Below are 10,942 nucleotides of genomic sequence, written 5' to 3'. Positions count from 1 at the left end.
GTTTTTGTTGTTGCTGATGTTGTTCTTGTTTCTGCTGTGCTTCTTGCGGTTTTTGTTGTTCTTGTTGCGCTCAGTGAGTTGGTCACACCGCAGATTAAAATTACTGAGGCAGATAGGGAAAGGGTGACCAACAGACAGAGTAGGAAGGCAGTGCAGGGATCCCCTGCGGTCATCTCCCTCCAAAACAGATTTACCGTTTTGGAAACTGTTGGGGGAGATGGCTCACCAGGGGAAGGTGGCAGCAGCCAGGTTCATGGCACCTTGGCTGGCTCTGCTGCACAGAAGGGCGGGAAAAAGAGTGGCAGAGCTATAGTGATAGGGGATTCAATTGTAAGGGGAATAGACAGGCGTTTCTGCGGACGCAAACGAGAATCCAGGTTGGTATGTTGCCTCCCTGGTGCAAGGGTCAAGGATGTCTCGGAGCGGCTGCAGGGCATTCTGGAGGGGGAGGGTGAACAGCCAGCTGTCGTGGTGCATATCGGCACCAACGATATAGGTAAAAAAACGGGATGAGGTCCTACAAGCTGAATTTAGGGAGTTAGGAGTTAAACTAAAAAGTAGGACCTCAAAGGTAGTAATCTCAGGATTGCTACCAGTGCCACGTGATAGTCAGAGTAGGAATGACAGGATAGCTAGGATGAATACGTGGCTTGAGAGATGGTGCAAGAGGGAGGGTTTCAAATTCCTGGGACATTGGGACCGGTTCTGGGGGAGGTGGGACCTGTACAAATCGGACGGTCTGCATCTGGGTGGGACCGGAACCAATGTTCTCGGGGGGGTGTTTGCTAGTACAGTTGGGGAGGGTTTAAACTAATGTGCCAGGGGGATGGGAACCGATGTAGGAAGTCAGTGGGGACAGAAACAAAAGGCAGGAAGGGAGAGTGTGTAAAGCATGACCAGAGAAAGCAGGGCAGAGAGCAAGGAAGGTCTACATTAAACTGCATTTATTTCAATGCAAGGGGCCTGACGGGCAAAGCGGATGAACTCAGGGCATGGACGGGCACATGGGACTGGGATATTATAGCTATGACTGAAACATGGCTAAGGGAGGGGCAGGACTGGCAGCTCAATGTTCCGGGGTACAGATGCTATAGAAAGGATAGAACAGGAGGTAAGAGAGGAGGGGGAGTGGCGTTTTTGATTAGGGAGAACATCACGGCAGTACTTAGAGGGGATATATCCGAGGGTTCGCCCACTGAGTCTATATGGGTGGAACTGAAAAATAAGAAGGGAGAGATCACCTTGGTAGGACTGTACTACAGGCCCCCAAATAGTCAGCGGGAAATTGAGGAGCAAATATGTAAGGAGATTACAGATAGCTGCAAGAATAATAGGGTGGTAGTAGTAGGGGTCTTTAACTTTCCCAACATTGACTGGGACAGCCATAGCATTAGGGGCTTGGATGGAGGGAAATTTGTTGAGTGTATTCAGGAGGAATTTCTCATTCATTATGTGGATGGACCGACTAGAGAGGGGGCAAAACTTGACCTCGTCTTGGGAAATAAGGAAGGGCAAGTGACAGAAGTGTTAGTGAGGGATCACTTTGGGACAAGTGACCATAATTCCATTAGTTTTAAGATAGCTATGGAGAATGCTAGGTCTGGCCCAAGAGTTAAAATTCTTAATTGGGGCAAGGCCAATTTTGATGGTATCAGACAGGAACTTGCAGAGGTAGATTGGGGGAGACTGTTGGCAGGCAAAGGGACGGCTGGTAGATGGGAGGCTTTTAAAAATGTGTCAACCAGGGTGCAGGGTAAGCACATTCCCTTTAGAGTGAAGGGCAAGGCTGGTAGAAGTAGGGAACCCTGGATGACTCGAGATATTGAGACTCTGGTCAAAAAGAAGAAGGAGGCATATGACGTACATAAGCAACTGGGATCAAGTGGATTCCTTGAAGAGTATAGAGATTGTCGAAGTAGAGTTAAGAGGGAAATCAGGAGGGCAAAAAGGGGACATGAAATTGCTTTGGCAAATAATGCAAGGGAGAATCCAAAGAGATTCTGCAGATACATAAAGGGGAAAAGAGTAACTAGGGACAGAGTAGGGCCTCTTAAGGATCAACAAGGACATCTATGTGCAGAGCCACAAGAGTTGGGTGAGATCCTGAATGAATATTTCTCATCGGTATTCACGGTGGAGAAAGGCATGGATGTTAGGAAACTAAGGGAAATAAATAGTGATGTCTTGAGAAGTGTGCATATTACAGAGGAGGAGGTGCTGGAAGTCTTAAAGCGCATCAAGGTAGATTAATCCCCGGGACCTGATGAAATGTATCCCAGGATGTTGTGGGAGGCTAGGGAGGAAATTGCGGGTCCCCTAACAGAGATATTTGAATCATCGGCAGCCACAGGTGAGGTGCCTGAAGATTGGAGAGTGGCGAATGTTGTGCCCTTGTTTAAGAAGGGCAGCAGGGAAAAGCCTGGGAACTACAGACCGGTGAGCCTAACGTCTGTAGTAGGTAAGTTGCTAGAAGGTATTCTGAGAGACAGGATCTACAAGCATTTAGAGAGGCAAGGACTGATTCGGGGCAGTCAGCATGGCTTTGTGTGTGGAAAATCATGTCTCACAAATTTGATTGAGTTTTTTGAGGGGGTGACCAAGAAGGGAGATGAGGGCAGTGCAGTAGACGTTGTCCACATGGACTTTAGCAAAGCCTTTGACAAGGTACCGCATGGTAGGTTGTTGCAGAAGGTTAAAGCTCACGGGATCCAGGGTGAGGTTGCCAATTGGATTCAAAATTGGCTGGACGACAGAAGGCAGAGGGTGGTTGTCGAGGGTTGTTTTTCAAACTGGAGGCCTGTGACCAGTGGTGTGCCTCAGGGATCGGTGCTGGGTCCACTGTTATTTGTGATTTATATTAATAATTTGGATGAGAATTTAGGAGGCATGGTTAGTAAGTTTGCAGATGACACTAAGATTGGTGGCACAGTGGATAGTGAAGAAGGTTATCTAGGATTGCAACGGGATCTTGATCAATTAGGCCAGTGGGCCGACGAATGGCAGATGGAGTTTAATTTAGATAAATGTGAGGTGATGCACTTTGGCAGATCGAATCAGGCCAGGACCTACTCAGTTAATGGTATGGCGTTGGGGAGAGTTATAGAACAAAGAGATCTAGGAGTACAGGTTCATAGCTCCTTGAAGGTGGAGTCGCAGGTGGACAGGGTGGTGAAGAAGGCATTCGGCATGCTTGGTTTCATTGGTCAGAACATTGAATACAGGAGTTGGGACGTCTTGTTGAAGTTGTACATGACATTGGTACGGCCACACTTGTAATACTGTGTGCAGTTCTGGTCACCCTATTTTCGAAAGGATATTATTAAACTGGAAAGAGTGCAGAAAAGATTCAATAGGATGTTGCCGGGACTTGATGGTTTGAGTTATAAGGAGAGGCTGGATAGACTGGGACTTTTTTCCCTTGAGCGTAGGAGGCTTCGGGGTAATCTTATAGAGGTCTATAAAATAATGAGGGGCATAGATAAGGTAGATAGTCAACATCTTTTTCCAAAGGTAGGGGAGTCTAAAACTAGAGGGCATAGGTTTAAGGTGAGAGGGGAGAGATTCAGAAGGGCCCAGAGGGGCAATTTCTTCACTCAGAGGGTAGTGAGTGTCTGGAATGGGCTGCCAGAGGTAGTAGTAGAGGCGGGTACAATTGTGTCTTTTAAAAAGCATTTAGATAGTTACATGGGTAAGATGGGTATAGAGGGTTATGGGCCAAGTGCGGGCAACTGGGACTAGCTTAATGGTAAAAACTGGGCGGCATGGACTGGTTGGGCCGAAGGGCCTGTTTCCATGCTGTAAACTTCTATGATTCTATGATTCAATGAGTGTTCTTTGTGGATAATTTGAATAATTGTCACAGTTATTGGTGTGAGTGTCCTTTGTGGTATCTGTTACATTGAGCGTTTCGTCTAGAGAATGGTCTGATGTTGCATTGATCTTGGTGACATCAGTCATTTGTGGTGGATTTGATTCATCTTCTTTGCTTCCTTGGTGCTCCTCTTCTGGAGTCATTCTCTTCACAATTTATTTTTCTTGTTGGTCTTTGTGCTCCTCTTCTGGAGTCAAAATCTTCAAGATTTCATTCTCTTGTGAGTCTTGGTGCTCCTCTTGCGGAGTCAAAATCTTCACAATTTCATTTTGCTGTGGGTCGTGGTGCTCCTCTTCTGGAGTCAACATCTTCAAGATTTCAATTGACGTGGTCTCTCTGTACTCTTGGGTAGCCCTCTCTGTGCTCCTGCACAGACAAGCTGAGATCTGTCAGTCTCGCTGTGATCCTGCACCTCCTGTATGTCGAGTGTGATGACATTGTCACTGTTTTCGCATGCAGTGGATAGACATTCAGTGTCTTCTTCTTGATTATGTGAGCTTGGTAGACTTTCATAGTCTGCTTGTGGTTGCTCAGATCTGGTGGGTACAGCTTCATGGTCTTGATCATGCATGGCGTTCGATACGGAGTGTTTGCTTGCTTCCATTTTGGAGTCTGTCAACGAGCTGTCCGTGGAGGCTTGCGTCGCTCCCTCTGTGGAGTCTTTCATCGCTCTCTCTGTGGAGTCAATCTGTGCTCTCTCAACGGAGTCGTTCTATGCTCTTTGTGTGGCGTTGTCTTCTTCTTGGGTATTGCTGTCATCCAATGTCTCGACGATCTGCCATGGCATCATGGTATTCGATTCATCTACCATGAGTAGAGTCGTGTTGAGCTTTGCAACCGTGTTGCTGATGCTGTGATCAGCATATCCGAATAACTCAGCCAACTCAGCCATGTCTGAGTAGTATTGTTCAAAAAACAAATCATCTTTTTTTGTTTCGGATTTGTTTTCGTTCTCTTCACTCTGGGTGGTGCAGGCTGCTTGTTCCAGGGTATTGTGAAAGTTAATTTCAACTGCTGGTGTTAATTCAGGCATTGGTCCGTTTTTTGAGGTCAGAAAATTGGGTTTTACAGCTTTAAATTTCTTTTTGTTCATTTTCGTGCATTTCCCTTTTAATTGGGCGTGGTCCGGGTCCACTGACGTCATGACATTCATGATGTCATGCATAGGGCTCGATTGCGCATGCGCACATCAATCTTCTTTTACTGTGCGCTGTTTTGTCCACTACGCATGTGCGGCTTCGGTTTCCTGCGCATGCGCAGACGCAGATTTTCGTCTTTTGTTCCCCGGAGACTGTGAATTGCACTCTGACACCATTTTACAGTGTTTTTCAGCGTTTTTGCTTTGTAAAACATTAAAGTTACTTTTTTCTTTCGACCTGGACTTTTCAATCACGATTTTCAGAGTTAACCCTTTATGTTCTGGTTTTGATTGTTTGAGTTTTGCATCACTCATTCCCTGTGCAATTTGGTCTCTGGGCATTGACTGTTTTAAAGCAGCATTGTTACTGATGTTGCAGTAATCTTCAAATTTTTTCAGTATTACTTCTAATTTGGTGCTGGTGCTGTCTTCACCTTTCAAGTATTTCAAGCAATTATAGATTTTTCTAACTTTCTGTCCTGCTGTTGCGAGTAGCAGCGCTATTTTTGTTGCGTTAGAGACTGCGTTCATATCATTTGCTACGATACATATCCCAAACATTTGTTTAAAGCTTTTCCAGTTATTACTTAAATTACCAGTTGTTTCCAGCTGCGGTGGAAGTCCAAATTGCAGTAAATCAGCGAAGTCTTGCAACATCTTTCTTGCCATTCTGGTCTTTCTATGGCTGCAGCTTGTGTAATCTTATAGTAAGCGTTCTGCAGCCAGTCCTGGTACCAATATGTTGTTCCGTGTCTCTGAATAAAGCTCGTAGTCTTAAAGTTGAAGTAAATGCTTTATTGTGAGTTTGTTCTCTCTCCAGCGCTTAACTTTAATGTTACATCTGAGCTGCCTGCCTGTTCTGCTCCCAGCTGCTGTTCCTGTGAAGTGTGTCCTGACTTCCTGTTCGTGTGTATTTATACTCTCCTGTGCTCCCTCTAGTGCTTGCTCAGTTGTATTGCATCTACACAGTATGGTAGGCACCACTGATGTATAGATTTGGTGCTTTGTGGTAAGGCCATGTACTACAGGTACGGGGGTAGTTCCCTGCCTGCTGGCTACGCCCAGTAGGCGGAGTATAAATATGTGTGCTCCCCGTACAGCAGCCATTTTTCCAGCTGCTGTAGGAGGCCACACAACTTAGTGTAGTAAAGCCTCGATTGCATACAACTCTCGTCTTTGTGTAATTGATCGTGCATCAATTTATTACACTAAATTTTTCAGAAGATGGACCTCTGCATCAAGCCGGATCGCCTGCAGCTGGATCCGCAATCAGGCAACGCCAAAAAGGACTTTGAACATTGGCTAGCCTGTTTCGAAGCTTACATCAGGTCTGCACCAGACCCAATTCCGGAAGCTCAGAAGATTCAAATCCTCTACACGCGGCTGAGCTCCAATGTCTTTTCACTTATCCAGGACGCGCCGACCTACGAAGATGCCATTGCGCTACTGAGGAAACCTATGCTAAGCGGACTAACACGCTCTACGCCAGACACATCCTCTCCACTTGTAGTCAACTTCCTGGTGAGTCAGTGGAAAATTTCTGGCGTGCTCTAATTCCCCTAGTCAGAGACTGTGACTGTCAGGCCGTCACGGCCACGGAACACTCGAACTTGCTCATGAGAGATGCTTTTTTTACTGGGATAGGGTCAAATTACATCCGCCAGCGCCTCTTAGAAGGGGCCACGCTCGACCTCGCGGCAACTAAAAAGCAAGCGCTCTTGCTGACGGTCGCTTCGCACAACATCCAGCCCTACACCCCCGGCCGTGCGGCCCACCCCTCCTACACATCGGGGACGCCTCAGACGGCCGCCCCATCGGGGACCCCAGTCAGCCATCCCCATGCCTGTGCCACGCGGCAGCCAACCAACCCTGGGGGCCCAAATGTTACTTCTGTGGGCAGCCAAAACACCCCCGACAACGCTGCCCGGCCCGGAGCGCCCTTTGCAAGGTCTGTGGCAAGAAGGGACACTTCGCTGCGGTGTGCCAGGCCTGCTCAGTCGCCGCTATTGTTCCGACATCCCCCTCATACGGCCAGTGGGCGCCGCCATCTTCCCCTCCCGGACCACGTGCGGCCCGTGGGCGCCGCCGTCTTGATCGACCCCCACCACGTGCGGCCCGTGGGTGCCGCCATCGTGTCCTCTCCAGGATCATCAGGTGGCGCCATCTTGTTTCCCCCATGACATGTGCAACCCGTGGGCACTGCCATCGTACCAGGACCCATGCCCCCCGGGCACCCCATCGTCTGCCACCATCGACGACCAGCCGCGTCTCGCCTCGGTCACGTTTGGCCAGTCTCACCCACGCAACCTAGCAACTGCCTCTACCAACGTGAAAATCGATGGGCACGAGATCTCCTGCCTGCTGGACTCCGGGAGCACCGAGAGCTTCATCCATCCCGATACAGTAAGGCGCTGCTCCCTCGCGGCACACCCCGCCAACCAGAGAATCTCCCTGGCCTCCGGGTCCCACTCCGTGGTGATCTGGGGGTACTGCATAGCCACTCTCACTGTCCAGGGCGTGGTGTTCAGCGGCCTCCGCCTCTACGTCCTCCCCAACCTCTGTGCTGCCCTGCTACTCGGCCTGGACCTCCAGTGCAAGCTCCAGAGCCTAACATTGAAATTCGGCAGGCCCCTACCACCCCTTACTGTGTGCGGCCTCGCGATCCTAAAGGTCGACCCACCTTCCCTATTTGCAAACTTAACCCCAGATTGCAAACCCGTCGCCACCAGGAGCAGACAGTACAACGCCCAGGACAGGACTTTCACCAGGTCCGAAGTCCAGCGACTGCTTCGGGAAGGCATCATTGAGGCCAGCAACAGCCCCTGGAGAGCCCAAGTGGTAGTTGTGAAAACTGGGTAGAAACACAGAATGGTCGTGGACTACAGTCAGACCATTAATAGGTACACGCAACTCGACGCGTATCCCCTCCCACGTATATCTGATATGGTCAATTAGATTGCTCAGTACTGGGTCTTCTCAACTGTGGATCTAATATCCGCCTACCACCAGCTCCGCATCCGCAAGGCGGACCGCCCATACACTGCCTTCGAGGCAAATGGCCGCCTTTACCACTTTCTTAGGGTTCCCTTTGGTGTCACCAACAGCGTCTCGGTTTTCAAACAGGAAATGGACCAAATGGTTGACCGGTACGGGCTGCGGGCCACTTTCCCGTACCTAGACAATGTCACCATCTGCGGCCACGATCAGCAGGACCATGACGCCAACCTTGGCAAATTTCTCCACACCGCCACTCTCCTCAACCTAATTTATAACAAGGAGAAGTGCGTGTTCAGCACAAACTGCTTAGCCATCCTCGGCTATGTGGTCCAGAACGGAGTTCTGGGGCCCGATCCCGACCGCATGCGCCCTCTCATGGAACTCCCCCTCCCCCACTGCCCCAAGGCCCTCAAACGTTGCCTGGGGTTCTTTTCTTACTACGCCCAGTGGGTCCAAAATTATGCAGCAAGGCCCGCCCACTCATTCAATACACTCTTTTTTCCCCTAACGGCCGAGGCTCACCAAACCTTCAACCGTATTAAGGCTGACATCGCCAAGGCCGCGATGCATGCAGTCGATGAGACATTACCATTTCAAGTTGAGAGCGACACACCAGACGTCGCTTTAGCCGCCACCCTCAACCAGGCAGGCAGGCCCGTGGCATTCTTTTCACGAACCCTTCATGCCTCCGAAATTAGGCATTCCTCCATCAAAAAAGAGGCCCAAGCCATCGTTGAAGCAGTGCGACATTGGAGGCATTACCTGGCCAGCAGGAGATTCACTCTCCTCACTGACCAATCGTCGGTAGCTTTCATGTTTAACAACACACAGCAGGGCAAGATCAAAAACGATAAAATCTTGAGGTGGAGGATCGAGCTCTCCACCTACAACTACTAGATTTTGTATCGCACCGGTAAGCTCAACTAGCCCCCCCGATGCCCTATCCCAAGGTACATGTGCCAGCGCACAGGTGGACCAACTCCGGACTCTGCACGATAACCTTTGTCACCCGGGAGTCACATGTTTGTACCACTTCATCAAGGTCCGCAATCTGCCCTACTCTGTCGAGGAAGGCAGGGCAATCACCAGAGATTGCCAGGCCTGCTGTTGCTAAATGTTGCTCTCTTTGGTTGGCGGTCAATATGGCGGTCAATATGGTCGCCTTCCTTAATTCTAATTACGTTTTGCTCGAGAGTCGCGAGGTATCTTTTGATACCGCCACAAGGTTCAAACCGAATACTGATCAAAGGCTCGATACACCAGTTAGTTAGTTCAAAGTCAAATGCTTATTTATTTACACACACAGTTAAATATACTCATGCACAAATACTACAGACTAAACTATCACTACCGCTAAAGCCTATACTTAGCTTCGGGTGCCCACTCAGTCAGAGGAACAATGGCCTTTGTTCGGTTCTGAGGCTGCTGGGGTGGAACTGGTACGGGGGAACAGCTAAGGTCGTCTGTCTGGTAGCGTGCGTTGACCTTGGACTTACTTGTTTCTGGTGCAGCTGGTGGACAGGTCTCTCCTCGGAGAGAGCCGGGTCCAAGAGAACGATTCTCTCTTGGGGGCTCTTTCTTATACCCAAAGGGGCTTCGCGCTCTTTTGGGCGGGCCTTGAACTTGGCCCCAATCAATTGGGCCGTTTCTTGATCATTCCTATTGATTTCATCCAATAAAGTGGTGGGTGCCCTGATGGCTGGGCGCGTCCTAGGTGGCCTGCTTTGTTCTGGTCTCCTCTGGTGCCAGGGTATCTGCCTTAGTATCGGTTACTCAAATGTTACTCTATTGTTCCCGCAGATGGGCCATTAGTCTGCTAATGGGCCTACAGTTGTGGTCTTGTCTGGGAGCTGCAGCTCCAATATACAGACAAATCCTGAACCTGCTTGTTTCCTCAGTATTGTCCATTTTTCCTGCAATCTTTGCAACGTGTCCATTTTGTAATCGGGAAGTGGCCATCCCAGATGGCTACACTGCGCGGAGTGCAAACCGCAGTTCTACCACCCAGAACGTGTGCGCCTGGTGAAGGCCTCCCGCCCCTTTGAATGCTTCAGCGTGGACTTCAAAGGGCCCCTCCCCTCCACCGACCGTAACACGTACGTTCTCAGTGTGGTCGATGAATATTCCAGATTCCCCTTCGCCATCCCATGCCCCGACATGACGTCTGCCACCGTCATCAAAGCCCTCAACACCATCTTCACTCTGTTCGGCTTCCCCACCTACGTCCATAGCGACAGGGGATTCTCATTCATGAGCGATGAGCTGCGTCAGTTCCTGCTCAACAGGGGTCTCGCCTCGAGCAGGATGACCAGTTATAACCCCCGGGGAAACAGGCACGTGGAGAGGGAGAATGGGATGGTCTGGAGGGCTGTCCAGCTGGCCCAACAGTCCAGAAATCTCCCGGCCTCCTGCTGGCAGGTGGTCCTCCCCAATGCATTGCACTCCATTCAGTCGCTCCTATGCACTGCGACTGATGACACACTCCATGAGCATCTCTTTGTCTTCCCCAGGAAGTCCACCTCCGGGGTGTTGCTCCCGACTCGGCTCAGGACCCATACTCCTCCGTAAACACGTACGACATCACAAGGCGGACCCGTTGATTGAGAGGGTACAGCTATTCCACGCCAACCCACAGTACACCTACGTGGCGTACCCCGATGGCCGCCAAGATACTGTCTTCCTCAGGGACCTGGCACCAGCTGGTTCCACACACGCACACACACCCCTCCGGCCCGGCGGCACCCTCCCCTCCCCCGGCGCATCCAGCCGCAACCCCTGTCCCAGAACAATCCGTCCGTCCCCCTGCCCACGCCCGAGGATGAAGAGGATTTTGGCACACTCCCGGAGTCACTGAAGACCAGACCGAGAACGGAATCGCCGCCATCACTGTGGCGCTCCCAACGGCAGATTAAGGCTCCGGACCGACTGAACTTGTA

Source organism: Scyliorhinus torazame, chromosome 5 (genome assembly GCF_047496885.1).
Source record: "Scyliorhinus torazame isolate Kashiwa2021f chromosome 5, sScyTor2.1, whole genome shotgun sequence".
Taxonomy (NCBI): domain Eukaryota; kingdom Metazoa; phylum Chordata; class Chondrichthyes; order Carcharhiniformes; family Scyliorhinidae; genus Scyliorhinus; species Scyliorhinus torazame.
Note: the sequence above shows the minus strand (reverse complement) of the source record.